This window comes from Leopardus geoffroyi, chromosome X (genome assembly GCF_018350155.1).
Source record: "Leopardus geoffroyi isolate Oge1 chromosome X, O.geoffroyi_Oge1_pat1.0, whole genome shotgun sequence".
NCBI classification, from domain to species: domain Eukaryota; kingdom Metazoa; phylum Chordata; class Mammalia; order Carnivora; family Felidae; genus Leopardus; species Leopardus geoffroyi.
Window position 1 is genome coordinate 91,677,622 of NC_059343.1, and position 23,165 is coordinate 91,700,786.

General features: G+C 45.5%; 1 protein-coding gene across 9 annotated transcripts in view; it reads left to right on the forward strand.

The window, feature by feature from the left end:
* PAK3 (p21 (RAC1) activated kinase 3) overlaps positions 1-23,165 on the forward strand; it is a 250,077-nt gene that overhangs the window by 30,745 nt on the left and 196,167 nt on the right. For 6 of the 9 annotated variants that reach the window (XM_045472395.1, XM_045472388.1, XM_045472394.1 and 3 more), the window contains exon 2: positions 13,692-13,787. The gene's annotated coding sequence lies outside the window, so the exon portion shown is untranslated. Of the gene's footprint in view, positions 1-4,337; positions 4,343-12,381; positions 12,570-13,691; positions 13,788-23,165 lie in introns of those variants that run through there. The other 3 variants (XM_045472391.1, XM_045472403.1, XM_045472392.1) reach the window with 2 other exon arrangements.

Genomic DNA, 23,165 nt, shown 5'->3' on the forward strand with positions numbered 1-23,165 from the left:
TTCTATTTTTCTATATGTATATATTTATGTCAGTGCTACACTTACCTTGATTACTGTAGCTTTGTAGTAAGTTTTGAAGTTGGGAAGCATTTGTCCTTCAACTTTGTTGTTCTTTTTCAAGGTTGTTTTGGCTCTTTGGAACCTTTCATTTCCATATGAATTTTAGGATTATTGGGGTCAATTTTTATAAAAGAGGCAGCTGAGATTTTGATAAGGATTGTGTTGAATCTATAGATCAATTTCTGGGTTATTGCCAACTTCACAATATCAAGTCTTCCAGTCCATGAACATGGGATATCTTTTCACTTTTTAGGGGTAGGTCCCATTTATTTGTTCTATTTACTTATGTCTTTAATTTCTTTCAGCAAGGTGTTGTATTTCTTATACCAGAAGTTTTATATTTATTTTGTTAAACTGAATCCTAAGTACTTTCTTCTTTTTGGTGCCATTATAAATGGAATTGATTTCTTGATCTTATTTTTAGTTTGCTTATTGCTACTGTGTAGAAATAAAATTGATATTCCATATATTGATCTTGTATTTTGCAAGCTTGCAGAGCTTGTTCATTAGTTCTAATACTTTTTCATGGATTCCTTAGGATTTTCTAGATACAGATCATGTCATCTGTGATTAGATGTAATTTTACCTCTTGTTTTGCAGTTAGGATGCCTTTTGAAAATATTTCTTGCCTGGGGTGCCTGGGTGGCTCAGTCGGTTGAGCATCCGACTTCGGTTCAGGTCATGATCTTGTGGCCCGGGAGTTCGAGCCCCGTGTCGGGGTCTGTGCTGACAGCTCAGAGCCTGGGGCCTGCTTCAGATTCTGTGTCTCTGTCTCTCTCGGCCCCTCCCTTGCTCACACTCTGTCTCTCTGTCTCTCTCTCTCTCTCTCTCTAAAATAAGCATTAAAAAAATGTCTTGCCTAATTGCCCTGACTAGAACCTACAGTACAATGTTGAATAGAGACGGCAAAGGTAGACACCTTTAACTTGCTCCTGATCTTAGGGGGAATGCGTTTAGTCTTTATTAAGTATGATGTTAGCTGTGGGTTATTAATAGATGTTCTTTACTAGGTTGACGAAGTTCCTTTCTGTTTATAGTTTGTTGAGTGTTTTGATGAGGGGGTGTTAAATTCTGTCAAGTTCTTTTTTTCCCATGTTTATTGAGATGAACATGTGGTTCTGTACCTTACTCTATTGAAGTAGTATATTATGTTAATTGATTTTTGAATGTTGAGCCAGTTCTGTGCTCCTGGAATAAGTCCTTGTTGGTCATGGTGTATAATCCTTTTTAGACATTGCTTGGTTCAGTTTGCTAGTTGTGGGAGTCTTATTTATTTTTTATTTTTCTCGATGTTGTCAACTTGAGGAAGTTCCCCTCTATTACTAGTTTTCTGAGAGTCTTTATTGTTATCATGAAAAGGTGTTGGGTATTGATCAACCCACACATTTTCATTTTCGTTCTGTTCAATAGGTCAGAAGTCCTGGTAAACTTGATAGGGTTTTCTGTATAAGGTGTCCCCTGTGCTGGGCTCTTATCTGGAGGTTGTGTGGATGAATTTACTTCCGTGCTCATTCAAGTTTTGGGGTAGAAATCACTTTCTTGGGGGTGTATCTCTGAAGTCCTTATTTCCTTGCCGGTTGTCAGCCAGGGGTCGCTCTTTGCTCCTAGAGGCCACCTAGTACATCCCTTATTCCGTGGTCCCTCCATGTTGAAAGTCAGTGGGCGTGTCAGATCCTCATGCTTCAGTCTCTCTGATTTGCTCTTCTGCTTATCAACCAGAGAAAACTCTGCTATTAAAGGGTTCATGTGATTAGATTAGGCCCACTCAGATCATCTCCATTTGGCCATAAAACGTAATACAATCACTGGAGGGATTTCTTCATCATATTGTTGAGTTCCACCCACACTCAGAGGGGAGGGGATTAATACAAAAGCCGGGATCACTGGGAGTCATATTTAGAATTTTGACTACCACAGTCATTAAGTTGAAAAAGTGTATTAATTTAAAGAGAAATGTTGGGCAAACATTTGTTCAGGCGCAAGGAAGTGAGAGTCAAAGGAGTTTTGAGGAGTGCCTGGAAACATTTCGTTTGGGACCCAGTGGAGTAGTTCATGGTCAGCTTCTTCTATATTCTATGATTTTGTGGTTAGGAAGTCACAGAATATTCTGCTCTTCTGTCCACAATGAGGTAGAGCATATAAAAAGACAGAAGCCAGTGTATTCTTCTAAAATGTCAAGGTCATGAAAGACAAGAAAGACTAAGAAAGTGTCTTCAATTAAAAAAGACTAAAGAGACATAATAACCAAAGTCAAGGATTGGTCCATGTTTGAGTCCTATACCAGATACATTTGTTGTTCTAAAGAATGTTATTGGGATATTGGTGAAATGTGAAAAAAGTCTTTTGATTAGATAATAGCATTATATCAATATCGTCTTCCTGGTTTTGAAAACTGTACTATGGCTGTGTAAAGAATCACAACCCTGGCTGACACCATGATTTCAGCCCAGTGAGCCCCGACTCAGGCACACTGTGTCTGAATTTCTGACCTATGGGAACTTGCATGATAATAAATTTGTGGGTTTTTTTTTTAAGTGAACCAAAAGATGTGTAAGAAACATTTGAAATGGAAGAAAGAGTAGATTCAAGATGTGTTATGGAGAGAAAAATCACAATTTGGGGCCTCACTAGATGTGGTCAGAGAGCAGATTTAGGGATGGTTCTAAAGTCAGGAGCCTGAAAATTGTGGTAATTACAGACAGAAAGAGGAAAATCTAGAGGGAGAGCTAGTTGGGAGGAAAAAAAAATAAGTATTAAGTATGTTAATTTGAGTGAATAGGGGACATGAGTGGAAAGAGGAACCCTGAGCAAAAAGGAGTTGGCAAAGGATTAAAGCCGAATAGAGAGGTCAAGGCTGGAGCCAGAGGTTTGGGGCTCCTCACAATGGTTTTGGAGGCATTCAGAGCACCTGCTACAAAGGGAAGAAAGAAGCTGAAGAAATAGACGGATGTCTCTGGTTCTACCACTGCACACCCAGCTGGTGATGCACGCTTGAAAGCAGACAGGTCTGGGCTTAAAATCCTGGTTTTGCTCATTTCTAGCTGTGTGACCTTAAACAGGTCCCTCAATATGTCTGAGTTTCTTCAGGTATGAAATGGCGATGTTAATCAAACCTGCCTCGCTTCGAGGATTGGATAGATAAGTGATACAAAAGCACTTAGCCCGTTGCTTAGCACGTGGTTGGAGCTAAAAAAAAAAATCAGGGCCACCATTGTCATTGATCACTATTTGCTTTCATGTGCTTGTCTGGATTAGGTCCCACGAAGTTCAGATTACCATGTTTTGCTGGCTGGAATGCGGCAAGGCTAACACGGCACGGTGTCTTTCGCTGATGGAGGGCAAGCACCCTACCTGTCCCTGAAAAAGGAGGACTTCTTTTCCCTTCTGACAATATGGGCAGGCTGGGAGGAAGGCGCAAGGAAGGAGAGTCAGAGCTGGGACTGATGGAGCAAGGACAGGCCTTACAGACTTGCCTGGATGCCCCAGAAGTGATTCATTAGGCAGAACCCTTCGCTAAACCAACCCAGGAGAGGGATATTTGGGGAAGAAGGACAGAATGATCTAGTGTGAAAGATGGGCCCAGCGTACAGGGAGATAGTTTATATTTATGAAAGGTGTTTGGTGCTTAGGCGGCCTGGTATACGTCTAGGGAAGAAGTGGTTCTCCAGGAATGTGCCTGGCCCATGAAATGAGGAGATTTGACTTCATCTGCTGGCATAAATTCTCCCTATGGAAGATGTAGCCCTGGGCACTACACTCCTAGCTTCATTCCCCCCCACTTCCCTGCTGCCACCGTAGCAGGAATCAATCTGTCCTCTTCTGCTACTAGATGTTAATGCAATCAACGAGATCACAATGACCTTAAGATTTCCTGATTAATTCTACCCCCCCCCCGCCCCCCGCTAGTCAGCATTACTTTCTTTAATTTCGCAGTGCTCAGCTCATTTTCTCCACTCCCTTGGCTCAGCTCCAGGCTTCAAATACCTTTCTCTCGTACTAGGAAGAGGGTTTGGGTGAAATGGCAGGGCTCTGGGCTGCATGGCGGAGGCAGATGGAGAATCCTTGGCCTTGAATGAAAGTGTACTCCACAAAGAGGAAAGTTTCAAGGTTTTGATAAAAAAGCAATCTCAGAAAGGGCCATTTAGAAATGGTGTGTGTGTGTGTGTGTGTGTGTGTGTGTGAGAGAGAGAGAGAGAGAGAGAGAGAGAGAGAGAGAGATTGAGATTAGATTGATTGAGAGGTATCAGAATCTTGTTAATAAATTAGGAATCTTGAAGAACTGGTAGGTACAAATTGAAATCATTATTTCACCCAGGTCAAAGGAGGCAGAGCAAGAAGCCGGTTGAGGCCAAGATAAGTATCAGGGATTACCAATTTTCCAGAGGGTCTTTGTGCTTTGAGATCCTGAGTGGGAAGGAGCTTAAGATACAGAGACTGATAGGTCTGCCACTTAGGTGGACAGCAGGAGCTGATGCAAACCGCCCAAAGCAGGACTTGTGATTTTTCTCCTGCAATGTTCCTTTTCTCATCAATTCCATCTAGTAAATGGCTCCACCACTCACCTGGTTGTTTAAGTCAAGCTTCTAGTCATTATCGTGAGTTCCCCTTGTCCCGTACATGTCACCTCCTAGCCATCAACAAATCCTGATGATCTGCCTTCAAAATACACCCTACTGACTTCTCACCACCTCCTCAGCTGTTAGTTAGTGTGAGCCACCATCATCTCTCTCCTGGACTAATGCAACAGCCTCCTAACTGGTCTACTTGCTTCAGTTTTTGCTGCCAGGACTGCCATGCATGGATGTTCAGGTTGTATACTACACAAGGGCACCGTAGGTATGGATATGCCATTTTTATCACAGAAACATCCTAACTTACATAAGTGTGTGTGCATCCTGCTCTTCTCGGCTCCAAGTCTGAGAACAGAGGAAGAGAGCTTGTTCCTCCATAAACGTGTACCGGTGCACATGGTCTTGTACAGACTCTGGAGAGAGCGCGCGCGCGCGTGCACACACACACACACACACACACATTCAGTGACACACATAAGTGGGTGCTGTCGCACCCAAGTCCTGGGTGTTCCCTGAGATCATTTCTCTCATTCACCCCCCATTGCTCCCACCCATAGCCATCTCAGCTGGTTGGGGGACAGTGGTGGAACAGTGGGGTGCAAAGTGCTGTTGGTGGTACACATATTCCAGTGAGAAGAAACGCCTAAGGGAGAAGAATGTGGGCGCTCTGGCACACCCCCCAGGGCAGGACTCAAAGTTGTTTAGGCTGTACATTAAAAGACTAACCTATTTTTGCTTGTTTTGTTTTTAACTTGAGGAAGGGGCATCTTTTTGTAATGCACACAAAGCCCTTGTATCAGATAATGATACAGCCCTGCCCCCAACAATACCAATGCCATACGATGGTCAGCAAGAACCTTAACAAATGTTTTTGAGTGTATTGATCTTTTTCTGGAAACCTTTCATTTATTTCCCAGTGTTCTGAAGACCAAGGCAAAACTCCTTACCTGGCCTACAGTTCTCAAATGATCGGGCCCGTGCCTTCCTTTGCTCGTGCCCCGCTTCCAACCCTAGCCACGCTGACTTTCACTCTCTGGAGCACCCAAACTTTTTCCTGTCTCTTTCGCTGTATTTTTTGTCTATCCATAACCCGCATCCCCTTCTAGAGCATTAACTCTATTAAGCAGTGACTGTGTCTTGTTCACTATTGTATTTTCATCACTTAGCGCGGTGCCTGCCATATCATAGGTGGTCAATAAATATTTGCCGACTGCATAAATAAATGAACGGGGGAAATGAGCAAATTCGACCCACTTGAAGGGCTCCAAGATGAACCTCAGCTCAGCCCCATCTCTAGTGTACTTTGAGATCCTCCGGTGAATTGAGATGGCTAGAAAATGCAGCAGGTTTTACATCAGAAAGCTGCAAGACCGGTTTGGCAAGGAGGGATAGTAGTCCGCATAGCCAGCAGTTACTGAGTTAGTAGCCTTTAGCAGTAAGGTGGCTGCTCTCAGCACCTTGCTGGGTTAATCGCCACAGTAGCCTTACGTGGTATAGCCTAGTATTATTCCGGTTCCACGATGAGCAAACTTAGACCCAGGAGATTCGGTAACTTGGATTTCAACACAGGCAGTTGGACTAGCATCTCTCTGCTGTCCTGCTGAAGAATGAGAATACTCATTTCCTCTGGGTTCTTCTTTGAAGTGCCCTGGGAGCGTGCCCCCTGTGTACTCGCGTTGTCTTCAACACAGCCCTGGGAAGCAGGTAGGAGGGAAGTGGGTAGGAGAGGGGCGCTTGCTGTGTTGGCGGCAGCAGCGAGCACAGATCTAGTTAGCGTCCCCGTGGGGAAAGGAGCACGCTTTGGTGATTGACAATATAAATTAAAAAGCGGAGATATTTTGTATTTCCTTGATATTGAATTCTGTAAAACCATCAAATCCTAAGCCAGCCTCACCAAACTAAAAGGGAGTTGCAGTCGCAAAGCAAATTTAACACCTCTTCCAATTTTTCTGACACACAGCAGAGTGCTTCCACTGAGGTGAGAATGGCATTAGCTTGACGCTCCTCCACAGCGCTGAAACCTCAGCTGCTCCAGCAGAGATCGCACCCTCTGCCCCACCCGCTGGAAGAGAAATTGACACGGGAAAAAAAGTAACTGACGAGGCAGGCTTTGCAGCCCTGGCCGCGAGTAAAGTGAATGCAAAATAAAGCAAGAGAGGCAAAAGGCAAAGTAATCCTCATCGTCAGGATGTTGGCATGCTAGTGGACATAATAGCAATGATTTTTTTTTTCTTTAACCCACTTTGGGAGCCCCTTTAACAAAAGCTGACTGTTTAAAACACAATTTGAAGTTAGTTTGTCCCTTCAGCCTCAGAGCCTGAATCATAAATTTGTGGGCTACACTTGGGGCTTTCCCTATGTTATTTTATCAGAATCCTAGAACCAAAGAAAGGACCTAACAGAGCATTTTGTTCAACCCACTTACTTACTTTATAGACCGAGAGACTGAGGCCACGAGAAGGGTCTCTGAGAAGGGTCTCTTGCTTTTATTTTCACCAAGCGTCTGTCACTACTCTGTGTGTGTGTGTTTGTGTGTGTGTGTGTGCATGTGTGTGCGTGTGTGTGTGTGTGTGTGTGTGTGTGTGTTAGATTGGCCTCAGGAGCTGTTAAGGGGAGAGACAGAATGACCTGCATTGTCAAGGAGAAAGGGTGAAGAAAAATGTTAGAATCGATACAGTGTTTGATAAATAGCTAGTCATTTGTCACATAAATATATACACATTGCAAACAACACCCCTCTCTGTGGCAGAAACAGAGGGCTTGTTCTCAACAGAGGGAGGGCCTCAGCTGAGGAGGCTAAATGGGGGTCATTCATCCCTCCAGCCCCCTTCTGCCGTGGCCAAGATTGGTCCAATCCACCACCTAGGTTTTCTGTGGGCTCTCAAAGACAGGGCCCTTGGCAGAGACCTTCAAACGCGGCTCACTCGTGGCTGGTGGCATTTAACCTCTGTGGGAGGGATGGGGCCTTTTTCTTTCATCATGGAATCCATTATTTTTTCTTTGAAGCACAGTGCACAGCTTTTTACAAATTGCATGACAAAAAATAGAAATGCAGTCAGTTCTCAGCATAGTGCCGTGGAGAAGGTTCAGGGCAAGCTGTCCCTCAGGCGGTATGTATACAGAGCGCACGCCTTTCAGAACTGGATAGTAAATCCTGTAGGGAGGGAGGCAGGAAGCCAGCCATGTCTTCCTCTCCTGCCTCAAAGCAGGGTAGACTTGAAACGGGGTAGAGCTGGGGACTCTGGTAGACCCTGCCTGAGGGAAAGTGCTACAACTTGGCTGTGAGCCTGCTGTGAGGCCTTGGAATCTGTCACTTCCCGTCTTTGGGTCTCAGGTTTTTTAATCTGCCTCTTCTGCCTCATGGGATAGCTGGAAGGTACAAATGTGGAGAAAACACACACATTTGTTTTGGAAAGCAGTTAAAACTCCATATAAATGCAAAAAGATTATTGTTTTAGGGACTCTTTGCCTCTTGGCCTCATGGTTCGGCCATCTTGGTATACGACCTGGAATTTGAATTGGTATAGAACACTCCAAGATGGGTCCAAGGTTTCTGGAATGACAGAAGAAGGGGTGGGAAGAGTCAGTAATGATAGGAACTGACGAACCCCTCATGAAACACAGCCCTGCCACTTCCTTAACCTCCCCGTGTATGCCTTTCAGTAGTTTTATGGAGCCTCTCTAAGCCTCAGTTTCCTCATCTATAAAGTGGAATTGTTGTGAGGATATAAGTGAAGTAATAAATGGAAAGTTCTGGGGCACCTGAGTGGCTCAGTTGGTTAAGTGTCCAACTCTTCCTTTGATCTCAGGTCATGATCTCACGAACTGTCCCCCAACCAGCTGAGATGGCTGTGGGTGGGAACAATGGGGGGTGAATGAGAGAAACGATCTCAGGGAACACCCAGGGCTTGGGTGCGACAGCACCCACTTATGTATGTCACTGAATGTGTGTGTGTGTGTGTGTGTGTGTGCACGCTCTCCAGAGTCTGTACAAGACCATGTGCACCAGTACCTGCGCGCGCGCTCTCTCTCTCTCCCTCTCCCAAAATAAAATAAAGATTTAAAAAAATAAAATAAATGGAGGACCACCTGGGTAGCACAGTCGGTTAAACGTCCAACTCTTGATCTCGGCTCAGGTCATGATGTCACAGTTTGTGCGTTCAAGCCCCACATCAGGCTCTTGGCTGATGGCATGGAGCCTGCTTGCGATTCTGTCTCTCCTTCTCTGCCCCTCCCCCACTTGTGTGTGCTCACTCGCGCTCTCTCTCTCTCTCTCAAAATATATAAATAAACTTAAAATAAATGGAAACCTGTGCTGCTGGGCAACACTAGTATGAATTAAACTTTTGAGGATTATTGTTATTATGGACATTGATGTTATTTTCTTCTGTGTGCTGAAGAGAACTGTGATTCCTTCATGCCAGTGCATGGCTAGTCCTTGGTAAAATATATATATATTTCTGGGCCTCATTCCAAAGAAATCCTGATTCTACAGGTTTGGAATGGAACGCAAGTACATGTATTGAACAAGGGCCCCAAGGGATTCTGATGTGGGGCCGGATTTGGGAACCATTGGTCTAGAGCAGTGTTTTTCAACTTGCCAATTATTACCTACCGCACAGGAAATCAATTTAATGGGTAGTGACTTGCATTAAAAAACAAACAAAAAAGAATGGAATAGGAAAAAACCCAGCGTGCACTGTATACAATAAGGGTACGTATTGCTTCATGAAATGTTTGTTGTATACTTACATATATAATGCAGTAATATATGCGTATCAAATGTATTTTGTACTATAGGTCATGGCAAAAAATGCTCGAAACCCACTAGAGAATATTATTTTCCATTTGGAGATACTAGTGCCCAGAGAAATAATCTGTCAAGTCCCAGCTCAGACAAGAAGAAATGACCAGCAAGAGAATGGAGGAAGATCCATTTCTCTTTTCTCCCCATCCATCCTGTGCTACTCTGGGGTCAACAGAGTTGGGTGTTCTGTCATTAGACTGCATTTTAATACCGTGTAATGTCCCTGGCCTGAGATGTAAGGGCAAGTTAGTGTATTGCTACAGGTATCAGGCTAATTGCATTGACCCCATTAGGCAGAAAAGGTACCTGGGTTTATTGGGGGTATTCAGTTCCTCTTGGTCAGTGAGCGCTTTTGTACATATACTTCGCTCTTTTCCTTCTCCCAGACTTTGATATTTATTTTAGCTTTTGAGCCTCTTTTGTTGCCTTTGCAAAACCCAGTAATGAACGTGACACTGTTCCAATGCACATCAACTCGCATCCGTGTCTTTTGACTCTCCACTTGGTGTGTTGAGGATATTAGCACTTCTAAACCTTTCACCCACAGGCTCCGTCTGAGGGATGCAGTCACTCCTGGGCTCCAGCCCATTGTGGTCCTATAACGAAGAAGTCAACTTGTCAGCACAGCTTTCTCAGACCATCGTCTGGAAACCATAGGCTTCTGCCTACTCCCACGCCGCTACCACTACTCCTTCAGAACCCCCATCTCCTTTATGTTTTACCCATGGTGCTTATCACAACCTAACGTACGATATTGTAAAAAAATAAATGCATGAGAAAAATAACCCCATGGGTCCAGATTCTTTTCAGAAAGAATTGGAAATCAAATGTGAAATCTTCCAAAATTTTTTTAATTTTAATATTTATTAATTTTTGAGAGACAGAGTGTGAGCAGGGGAGGGGCAGAGAGAGAGGGAGACGCAGAATCTGAAGCCGATTCCAGGCTCTGAGCTGTCAGCACAGAGCCCGATGTGGGGCTCGAACTCACAAACCACGAGATCATGACCTGAGGCAAAGTCAGACGCTCAACTGACTGAGCTGCCCAGCCTCTTGCAAATTTTTACATGTTGCTAGATCTTCTGATTTTTCTGGAAAACCTGGAAATCCAAACATTGATGTAAAACCTTCAGAGGTTTAAATGACGGTTACTGGGTCAAAAAACATTAAACACATTTAGGCCAAAGGAATATGTCTGTGGCCCAGATTAGGTCCGTGGATCTCCGGTTTGTGACCTCTGTCATAGATTGGTGAACCGACCATTGGGCTGTATGAAGCCCTGAAGATTGTTATTTTCTATTGAGGAAGGGCAGGTCAGGTTAGGTACTTCCCCCCAGAGTCACACACTAGCTTGTGGCAGAACTGGACCTTGAGCCCAGCTTTCTTGCCTCCTACTGCTCTCTCTTATTCATCCCACTGCCTGCTAGGCTGCGTCCCTTCTACTGAGGGTTGAGCTGATCTGCCCCGTTCAGTCCCCGGTGCTCTCCTCACAAAGGACGTAAAGAGAGTCATCACCACCCATCTGATAAGCCCCAGGCACTTCTTACCACAGAGTGTATGAATTTACCTGCCTTCCCAATCTCAAGCGTGGATATTGCCTCTTGGTGTTCTTTATTGCTTTTGCTCCGGTGATAGAATCAAGACAAGGTCTTTACAGGAGTGTTATTAGCATTGCGCCCAGCCAGCAATGCTTTGGGGTAGAATCAGTGTGGTCTAGTGCCAAGAATCTGGGGCTCAGAGTCCAGAGGGTGGGGCTCAGCATGCCCTGAGACAACTTACTTAACCTCCCGGGCCCTCAGTCTCTTTCACAGTAAAACTGAGAGGAATAAAATTTGCTTTTCTTATCTCTCAAGGCTGCTGTGAGGTTAAACCGAGACAATATGTATGAGCACTCTTTGAAAAGAGAACATTTTACAGCGGTGAGTGCACAGCATGGTCAGGAAACCATCAGAATAATTACTGAGCACCTACTATGCACAAGCCAGTGCACCATTCATCCAGGGTACACCAAGGACGTGAAGGCCTAGCCACCTTCCCTGAGTTACAGTCTAGCTGAGACAAAGGGACACATGTGAGCGGAAAGAGAGCCAGCCAGCACTGCAAAGCCAGTGGTGACGGGGCCTGAATGAAATGCACAGACTGTACAACGAGAGACACTATGGTGGACAGGGCAGATCATGGAATGGTCCGCATGGAGTGGAGGGTTCGAGTAGTGCCTGGCAGAAAATCGCCTCTCCAGCTTCTCCAACATGGCTGGAAGACAGAAGCATGCCTTTCATGAAACCAAATCACAGCCCAAGTGGGACAGTGGGCGTGGGTCCTAACACGACGGGAGGGCCTCGTATTGTAAAATGGTCCTAACCCCTCACAGGGCTGTTCTGAGCATTCAGGGTGGTGATGTGTTTTATGTATGTATGCATTTGATTTATTTTATTAAAAAGGTTTGTAACTTTATTTATTTTGAGAGAGTGGGTGGGGCAGAGAGAGAGGGAGAGAGAGAGAATCCCAAGCAGGTTCTGCACTGTTAGCGCAGAGCCCGATGTGGGGTTTGAATTCATGGACCGTGAGATCATGACCTGTGCCGAAACCAAGAGTCAGATGCTTAACTGACTGAGCCACCCAGGCGCCCCTCCGCCAAATTTATTAATGTTTATTTTTGAGAGAAAGCGAGCGAGTGAGCGCACGCTAGCGGGGGAGGAGTGGAGGGGGGGGGGACAGAGGATCTGAAGGAGGCTCTGCACTCACAGCAGAGAGCCTGATGTGGGGCCCAAACCCACGAACTGGGAGATCATGACCTGAGCCAAAGTCAAACACTTGACTGACTGGGCCACCCAGATGTCCCAAGGTGGCGATATGTTTTAAACATTTAGCATCGTGCGTGACACAAGATGAGTACTGAAGACGTGTTAGCGGCCATTAGCTTCATCATCTGTTTTCATCTTCCAGGGAAGTCAGGGCGCTTGGGAGCCTGCCCGATACTAGTTGCAGTACCTTGGGCAAGTCAGATCACCTCCCTGTTTCTCACTTTCCCGGGCTGTCCTATGGGAACGGTCCTAGTGCCAACTGAAGAGGGCTGCCCTGAGGACTGACTGAATGAGTCCAAGCGAAGTGCTCATCACAGCGCCTGGCACAGGGTAAGCACACGATACATGCCAGCTGCTGCACCTCCTATGGGCTGGTGATCGTCCACGTGATAAGACCGCATCACAAAAGGCTGGGAAACATAAAACCGTGAAAGCACCTCCAAATCGTACTACTAAGACACAAGTCCTTGTTATTACTTGGAGGTCCAGGTCTGAAAGCTGAAATTTTTCCTGTTGAGAAAACCAAGACTGAAGGGAAACGGCAGGGATTTGGGACGCAGTGGTCATTGGGGGAACCATTTCCTGAGCACCTCCTCTGTGCTAGCCAGTGCAGGCAGGACCTCACGGGGTTGATCTTTGCGTCTACCCCTGAAGGAGGTGAGGGAGCCAGCCATGCATGTATATCAGGGAAGAGCAGTCCGGGCAGAGAGAACAGGAAGAGCAAAGTTCCTGATTTAGGAGCATGCCTGGCATTTACGAAACAGCCGGGACGGACGCCTGGGTGGCTCAGTCGGTTGAGCGTCCGTCCAATTCTTGATTTCGGCTCAGGTCATGGTCCCAGGGTTGTGGGACCAAGCCCAGAGTTGGGCTCTGCATTGAGCGTGGAGCCTTCTGAGGATTCTCTCTCTCTCTCTCTCTCTCTCTCTCTCTCTCTCCTTCTGCCCCTTCCCCCGCTCATGTTCTCTTTAAAAAATAAAAAAATGAAATGAAATGAAATGAAATGAAATGAAATGAAATATAGCTGGGAAGCCCTGTAGCAGGAATGGAGCGAACAAGGAGAAGGGTAATAGGATAGGAGGTCAGAGAAGTCACAGGGGACGCTGGTTTAGGGCTTTGTGGGCCTTTGTGATGATTCCCATCTTACGGGGGGTGAGATGGAAAGCCGAGGATCTTGTCCAGGGAGGGACAGGATCTGATTTACGTCAGCCGTTTGGCCCTCCTAGAAGCAATGGGTTTTGCCCACCAAAGGCCTTGAATGATAATAAGCAAGAGACGGTAAACTGTTAGCTCGGATTACGTGGTGGGTCAACTGAAACCCCCAGATCTTTTTTGAATCGTTTGTTTGTTTCTACGCGAGCTGCTGCCTCACAGAATGGACTCTTAAACTTTTAATTGAGGATGTTTACTTTATCTTACAAATTTTACCTTTCTTTTTTTTTTTTTAAATTTTAGCTCACTGTTCCAGCCCATCTGAGCTCACTTTGAACCTCAGTTCTGTTCTTCAACGTATTTGAGATCCCTGCGAGCCTCAGGTTGTCTTCAGACGTGGTAAGTGTATTTTCTGTGTCATCTAAGTTACTAATAAAACTGGGAAAGCCTCGTGGCCTTTGGAGACTCGTTGGTTGTCACCTATGCTTTCGTTAAAATTCTTCCATCAATTGCCGATCCCTTTGACTTACTTGTGTTATAATCTGGTTAAGAAAGACATCGTTGTCTTGTATTAGTGCATTCACGAGAAAGTTACAGGAGATCATTTCAGACGCTTTGCTGAATCCAAGATACGTTGTCCTTATGAAAGGCGGGATGGATAAAGGTTGATGGCACCTTTGGGTGTGTAAAATGGAAACTATTATGGTTTCTTTTCAACTCTAAAAGTAGCATTGGCTTGTTGCACAGTTAAATGGCATACCAAAGTGTGTGAATTAAAAAATGAAAGTCCCTCCGTAATTCTTTGTGCCAATACCCTACCAGATAACTGTGGTTAACGATTTTGTGCAGATGTGAACACAGACCTGTGATTGAACTGGGGTCATACTGTAGAGAATGTTGTGGGACCGGCTTTTTTTCACTTAACAATCTTTTGGAAACATCTTTCCTTGTCAGAACCTATAGTTTGACTTCATCCTTTTGGATGACAACCTAGCGTTCTGTTCTGGGGACGCGTCTCAATTTATCTCATCAATCCCACATGGATGGACATTTACATCATTGACAAATTTTTGCCATCATAAGGAGTGTTGCATGGTGAGCATTCTTTGCTGGCTTTCAGTGTTGTGTTGGGTGCTGGTTTCTGGATCCTCTGGATGCCATGTCCCTTTTGGATCTTGTTGTCAATGTTCTAAATTCCAAAGGCTACTTTCTACCAAAGAAAGAACTAAATGGGGTTCTGCCAACTCCCTACTCGTCATGGTTTGAGTTTGAAAATCTATATCTTGTCTGCCCTTGGAGTGGGGGTAAAACTGTTGGCGCTCTCAGAGACCTTCGGAGGACTGAGGCACCCCAAGACCAAATGCTGAGTGACAGACAGTCTTGAAGGGAGGCTCAGCCTCTGGCTGGCACAGGCGAGGTGGTTAAGAGCAAAAAGGGGAAGGAGAACTGCCTTGCCATTGAGGCATTATTGCCCATCGGACACCCTCAGCTCTGGAAAGTAGGACCACTTACTGAACCTCAATAAGCCCCTCCTTTCTCATCTTGACACCTTTCTTCCTCCATGGGGTCTCCCTCCGTGCACGTGTGTACCTCCTACCTACTCTGAATTTCCAGAACACTTTAAGAGTGTGGGATTGAGAGTCAATGCTGTGTTTGAATATCAAAGCTATACCTGCCTGGCTCTGTGATCTTGGATGGGTCACTTATCCTTGCTGGGCCTAGTTATCCTCATCTGTGGAATGAAGGTATACCTATATAAGATACTTCAGAACGCCAAACCCAATGCCTGGGCTGATACGAAGCACTTCATGTTAGCTGCTATCACCATCATCATCACCATTATGGCTGATCATATTACCTACTCCACAGAGTTGTGAAGATTCAGTGAGAATATATGTAAAACACCCAACTCAGGGCTCAGTATAAATTGAGTGCTAAATAAATGATAGCAGTTATTGATTGTATTTATATCTCCCCTCGGATACTTACCTCATTATGTCTTATGTTACTTCTATTTGTGATCATGTCTTGATCTCTTCCTCTAATTTGTAAGTTCCCACGAGAGCGAAGGTCTCTTTCTCTCTCTTCCCTCTCTCTTCTCCTCTACCCAGAAAGCATAAAAGACCCAGTGCTGAGGATTAGCAGTGGGGCTCTTTAAAATTTACATGACTCGGGGCGCCTGGGTGGCTCAGTCGGTTGAGTGTCCGACTTCAGCTCAGGTCACGATCTTGCGGTCCGTGAGTTCGAGCCCCGCGTCAGGCTCTGGGCTGATGGCCCAGAGCCTGGAGCCTGCTTCCGATTCTGTGTCTCCCTCTCTCTCTGCCCCTCCCCCGTTCATGCTCTGTCTCTGTCTCAAAAATAAATAAATGTTAAAAAAAAATTAAAAAAAAATTTACATGACTGAACATTGCCATCACTTATTCTAAGCCCCTCTGTCAGGGTATTGTTTTGTGGTTACAAAGCATCTCTCCTTTTAACTGATCAACAGAGCCTTTCCCCTAGGGCGGGTCATGGCATACATGTTCCAACCACTGACCCGCTGATCACAGAATTACCAATGTGTAGTATCTTAGCTTTGGCAAGTTTTCCAGAAAACAGTGGCCTTGGGTGTGTGTTCATCTGAGCAGATTGGATTCGCGTAGCACTCTCGGGCTTCTGCTCTCCAGACGGAAAAGAATCTTAGGCACCCGTCTAGTCCAGGCCACCACCAAGTTCCCTTTAGACTACCACAATGTAGTCTTCTAGGTTGTTTCCGCATTTTCACCCACGCCCTCCACACAGCAGCAAGAGCAGTCTTTAGAAAATAGTCAGTTAGGGGCACCTGGGTGGCTCAGTTGGTGAAGCGTCTGACTCTGGATTTTGGCTCAGGTCATGATGTCACCACTAGTTAGTTCGAACCCCCGCATCGGGCTCTACACTGACAACTCAGAGCCTGCTTGGTATTCTGTCTCCCTCTCTCTCTGCCCCTCCCAAGCTTGCTCTCTATATCTCTCTCAAAATAAATAAAAATAAACTTTAAAAAAAAAAGAAAATAGGAAATTAGATCACATCATTCACCTCCTCAAAACCTTTCAATGCTCCAGTTCTCATGTAGACTCAAGTCCAGTCTTTCCAAGGTCAACAAGGCCCTGCATAATCTGGCCCCTGCATATCTCCAAATTCATGTCGTTTCACTCTTCCCCTTGCCTGCTCTGCATCACCGACATTGGTCTATCTGTTGTGAGAATACACCAAGCTTATTCCTGCTTCGGTGCTTTTGTTCTCTTTCTGCCTGCCACCAGGAATTGGATCCCACCCATGCCCCAACTTTCCCATGCTTCCTTTTGTCCTTCAAGTTTCAACTTAGATGATACCATCTCAGAATGGTATCATTCATTTAGGCCTTCCACGTATACCCTATGTCAAGTAGCTTCCCATTGGTTCATGTGCCCCCTTGTTGATCTCCATTGCATTGGTTCTCAGTCCCTCACCTCACCTTAAGAATCACCCAGAGAGGGGTGCCTAGACTTAGGCCGACGTCAGCTCAGGTCATGATCTCGTGGTTCATGGGTTCGAGTCCCGCGTCGGGCTCTGTGCCTCGGAGCCTGGAGCCTGCTTCAGATTCTGTGCCTCCCACTCTCTCTTCCCTCCCTTGCTTGCGCTCTCTCTCTTTCTCTCTCAAAAATAATTAAACATAAAAAAATTGCCCTGAGAATATGAAAGAAATGGCCGGGCCCCTTCTAGACCAAGGAAATCAGAATCTCCCAAGATGAGGCCCAGGTCACCCGTATTATTAAATGTTCCCCTGGTAATTCTAATGTGGAGGCAAGGTTGGCAGCCTCCATCGTAATGTATCAGTTCTTTTATTTTCTTCTTAGTACTTATCACAAGATGTGTAATTACTTTCATTCATTCATTTGATAAGTATTTATTGAGCTCCTACTGTGTGCCCGGCTCCACTCAAAACACAGGGATTAAAATAGTAAACACAAAAAACACAAATTCTAACCTTTATGAAACTTCCATTCTAGTGAGGAAGACAAACAATAAATAAGATCAGCAAATATACATAGTTATACAGCTTTATGTATACATACATATGTATATAGCTTTATATATATATGTGTGTGTATACATATATATATATGTGTGTAGATACATATATACATATGTTTGTGTGTATATACGTATATACATATATGTGTGTGTAGATACGTATATACATATGTATGTGTGTGTATACGTATATACATATATACGTATGTGTGTAGATACGTATATACATATGTATGTGTGTGTATACGTATATACATATATACGTATGTGTGTAGATACGTATATACATATGTATGTGTGTGTATACGTATACACACACACACACACACACATATATATACATAGTATTGTGTGCTAAATGTTTGTATTATCCCCTGCAAATTCATATGTTGAAAACTTAACCTCCAATGTGATAATATTTGAAGATGGGGCCTTTGAGAGGTAATTAGGGTTAGATGAGCTCATAAGGGTAGGACCCTGGTCTGATGAGATTAATTCCCCTATAAGAAGAGAGACCAGAGAGAGTTGTTCTCTTCCCCATTCCACCCCTTGACATGCACACACGCACACACACACACACACGAAGAGGCCATGTGAGCATACAGCAAGATGGCATCCATCTGCAAGGCAAGAGAAGGACCTGAGAATGAAACCCACCTTTCTGATAACTTGACCTTGGACTTCCCAACCTCTAGAACTGTGAGAAATAAATTTCTGTTGTTTCGGCCACCCAGTCTATGGTATTTTGTTATGGCAGCCTGAGCAGACTAAGACATAATTATGTGTTAGATTATGATAAGTGCTAAGGAGGAAAAATAAAGCATAAAACGGAAATACGATTTTTTGGAGGGGAGGGAGAAAAGTTTTTGACAGAGCGGCTTAAAAAGGTGAATCTTGAGTAAATATCTGAAAGAAGTGAGAGATCTAGCTCTGTAGCTCTCTGAATATAGAGCATTCAAGGCACAGAAGAGTAAGTACAAAGGCCCTGAGGCTGGATTATACCTGGTGTGTTTGAGGAACAGCAAGGGGGCCAGTATGGCTGAAGAGTTGAGAACAAGGGGCAGAGTGCGTAAGAGATAAATTCAGAGAAGTAATAGAAGGAAGCAGATAATGTGGAACCTTAGAGATCATTGCGAGAGGTTTGGTGTTTACTCTGGGTAAGAGGGGTTATCCCCGGAGGACTTCTAGTAGAGAGTAGCATGATCTGACTTAGATTTTAATAGGCTAACTCTACTTGCCATAGAGAGCTCAAGGAGGAAAAGGGTGGTGGCAGCTAAACCAGCGAGGAGGCCGCTGCAATAACCAGGATGAGAGACAATGGTGGCTTGGAGAAGGGTGGTAGAAATGGCAGCACCATGAGAACCCCTGAGAAATGGTCAAAATCTGCATGTTTTTTGAGAGTTAGGGTGTACAGGGCTTGCTGACAGACTGTGTGCTGGGCATGGGACACAGTGCACAGTCAAGGAAGACACCATGGTGTTGGCTTGAGCATGCAGAAGAATGGGCTTAGTTTTGAACTTGATCAACTTGAAGTGCTTGTTAGACCTTCAACTGGAGATGTCAAGTAGGTAGATGTACAATCCTGGAATTTATAAGTCCTGCCGGGAGATAGAACTTTGGAAGCCACGCGATTGGATGAAACCACTTAGAGGGTAAGCTGAGGGTAGAAAAGAAAAGAAGCCCAGAAGCTTGAGACCTCAAACACTCCAAAGTTTGGAGGTTGAGTCGAGGAGCAGGAAGCAAAGGGGACTGAGTGGAAACAGGCTGAGCAGGAGGAAGAAAACCAAGAGAATGTGGTTTCCTGGAATCCAAGAGAAGAAAGTTATTCCAGGAGGAGAGAGTGGCCACTGAATGCTGGACGCTGCCGAGAGCTTGAGTATGAGGGCGACAGAGAAAAAAAACCACTGGATTTTGCAACATGTAGGTCACTGGCGATCTTGGTCAGAACAGTGATGAGAGGGAGTTCCAGAAAGAAGGGAAGGAGGGAACTTGGAGACAATGAGCATAAACAATTGCGCCCAAGGTTTTTGTGCTAAGAGGAGGACAGAGCTGGGGCAGTAGCAGTATCTGAGGGGAGATTAGCATTTTTTTTAAATATGAAGTTTATTGTCAAATTGGTTTCCATACAACACCCAGTGCTCATCCCAACAGGTGCCCTCCTCAATGCCCATCACCCACTTTCCCCTCCCTCCCACCCCCCATCAACCCTCAGTTTATTCTCAGTTCTTAAGAGTCTCTTATGGTTTGCCTCCTTCCCTCTCTAACCTTTTTTTTCTTCCTTCCCCTCCCCCATGGTCTTCTGTTAAGTTTCTCAGGATCCACAGAAGAGTGAAAACATATGGTATCTGTCTTTGTATGAGTTATTTCACTTGGCATAACACTCTCCATTTCCATCCACGTTGCTACAAAAGGCCAGATTTCATTCTTTCTCATTGCCATGTAGTATTCCATTGTGTATATAAAGCATCTTTATCCATTCATCAGTTGATGGACATTTGGAGATGAGCATTTGAGACAGGGTTTAATTAATTTGGAGGATGGGAGAAATAATATTTGAATGACAATGACCCAGGCTCCTGGATAAGAATGTAAGCTGCTTGAGGGCAGGGACTTTGTCTTGGGCATCCCCATCACCTTACACGGTTCCCAGCACAGAGTAGGCACTCAACAAATGTTGCTGAGTACTTGAATGGTGAAATGAATGAAGACCTAAGTGGAAGTAAATATCAAAGAGTTGAGCGGCAGGATAAAGCAGCAGATGAATTGAGCGGCACCCTGGCTTTTCATTCCAGTCATTCCTGCCACACTCCTGGCCCGCCAAGCTCACCCCCGGGCCAGACAACTCAAGCACGGTTCCGTGTGGCACGACTCCCTTCGCCGAGAGGGCACGCTATGTCTCTGTAGTCATGTGTTCCAGGGAGAAGACAGGTGTTGGGACTGTAAGAAATAGGCGTGGCCACACGAGACGGCAGCGCCCGGCAGGAGCCACTCCGAGCCATCATTACCCTCTGGGCGTGGTATGTCTGTGGCATGGGGCGCATGTAAGACACGTGCCACACTGGCATCGCAGCCCACCCTTGCTGACCGGGGGGTACTTGATAACCTCCTGAAGCTCAGGCCAAAGAGTCGCTGAACACAGAGTCCACAAAGAAGCTGGTGACCCAGCTATTGCATATAGAAGACACTCGCCAACTTTTGGATGAATGAGCCCTTGGGGACTCTGGGAATTGACGCAAGGGTGAGGAAAGGATGCTTCCTTTGCCATGCCTTCCCGGCCATCGCACTTTATGCCCAGACACAGCTCCGTGCGGGGACACGGTCGGCTTGCAGGTGCACGTCGTGGACTTGGAGGAGGATACAGGGCAACCCCCATAGTTACTTGGCAGCAGCCTGAGACAGACCTTTTCCAGCTCCTCACCTTGCACCCAGAGGCTCCACCATTGTGTTTAGTCTTGAGTCCAGAAAGTTCGCAGCAACCAGCATCTACCTAATACCTGATCTGGATGACATCTTGTGTATTTTCTCATAGCTGTCGTTCTGTCTCACTACAGAATCACATTCTGCGTGGTTCTCACTTACAGCATCAGTGTGCTCTTTTAAAACTGTGAAAACAGGGGCGCCCGGGGTGGCTCAGTCGGTTAAGCGTCTGACTTCACCTCAGGTCATGGTCTCATGGTTCGTGAGTTCAAGCGCCGCGTCGGGCTCTGTGCTGACAGCTCAGAACCTGGAGCCTGCTTCGGATTCTGTGTCTCCCTGTGTCTGCTCCTCCCCTGTTTTTGCTCTGTCTCTGTGTCTCTCAAAAATAAATAAACGTTAAAAAAAGAAATCTTCAAAATGTGAAACAGATAATATCATTCCTTGGCTTAAAAGCCTCCAGCGACTTCCCATCACACTGCGAATTGAGTCCAGCTTTCTTCCTCGGCCACCAGGACCTGGCAGAATCCAGCCTTTGGCTGTGTCTTTAGCCTCGTTGCATTCTCCTCCTCCCCCGCCCCTGTAAAACCCACGGAGAAGGCTCTGGAGCCCTGACAGCGTTCTGTTTTTGGTACATCTGGTAGGCTGACTTGGGTGCTTGCCCCTGCTACAGTGATACTTCCCTAGGAAAACGCCTTCCACCATCCAAACAGCCATCCCAGAAGCCTTGTTGACACAAGGTAGAAGCCGCCCGTGGTTGTCAGTCTACCCGCTGCTCCAGGGATACTTGGTGTGTAATCTTAGCACCATGTCTCTCAGTCGTACTGTAAGATCGTAGAAGGTTGACAGGGTCCCAGACACCACCCAGCACCAAGAAGCATGGGATGCTCAGAGGCAAACCGAAGCCCAGATTCTCATTCTGTGACTGCTGGCATTTGGTGAGACAACACTGTATGTGTAGGGGAGGACAGGAACAGCTCACGAGCTGGGAGACCTGAGATAAATCCTTTGCATTCTCTGAGCTTCGATTTCCTTATCAGTCAATGAAAGTAACAGTCTCTGCCCCTAAGGCGTTGCTTTGAATACCTGGAGATGATTTATTGGATAGTGTTCTGGAAGGTAGAGCAATTTGCATAATGCCTGTTGAGTGCTTACCGTATTTCAGATACTGCTCTAAGCGCCTCACATGTATTCGCTCCACATCAGTCTTCAGACAAAGCCCCCATGTGTTAATATTAAAAGTATCTCCACTTTAAGGATGAGAAAAATGAGGCACAGAGAGGTTAAGAGATTTGTTCACACTGTGTACCTGGTAAGCGGCAGAGCCAGATCGTGAATCCAGGTAGTTTGGCTCCAGAGCCTCCGGATTGAGCCACTTAACTTACATATGCAGGGTAATGGGTTTGATCTGGGCCACGTCTTAGTCAGTCCCTGCTACTATAACAGAATACCATAGACTGGGTGGCTTATAAACAACAGAAACCTATTTTTTGCAGTTGTGGAGGCTTGGAAGGTCCAAGATCCACGGACTGGCAGATTCAGTGTCTGGTGAGGACCTCTCCCCGGTTCATACATGGTCATCTTCTCACTGTAACGTGGCATGACAGAAGGGGTGGGGGGAAAAACTCTGTGGGATCTCTTTTATAGGGGCGATGATCCCATTCATGAGGGCCCAGCTTCGTGACCGGATCACCTTCCAAAGGCATCACATCCAAATACCATCACATTGGGGATTAGGTTTCAACCCAGGAATTTGGGGTGGATACAAATGTTCAGTCTATAGCAGGAAGGGAGGGTAGTATTTTTCAAGTTAAAAAAAAAAATCACCATCATTTTGTCCAAGTGTTCTACCATGTGGGCCACATGCTACTTGGGTTCCTTTGCCTGTCACTGTTTAGTTTTGCGGCAGGGGACCCTTACCCTACCTCATCCATCTTACTTCCCCCTTCCTCAAAGCCCCACGAGGTGCCAGCATACGTGATGTTCCACAAAACGTAATTTTCCCGTGTCCAGAAAGGAGTGTGGGCTCGTAGTGGTCTGGTCCCTTTGTGTCTTCACAAATCCCGAGCACTTCTATGTGTTAGGCCCCGTTCTAGTGAACTGGAGATACCAGAGCGATGAAATAATTAAACAGCCCCAGCCGCCATGACTTCTCTTCTGCAGTATGTTTGGCCCGATGCATGATCTTGATCTCACCGTGAGATAGCACCAGACAAACTTTGAAGGAAACTATCACATAATTGGCCTGCACTTGTCAAATTGTCAAAGTTAGGAAAGCCAAAGGCCGGGGAACTGTCACAGATTAGAAGATGCTAAGGAAACACGACA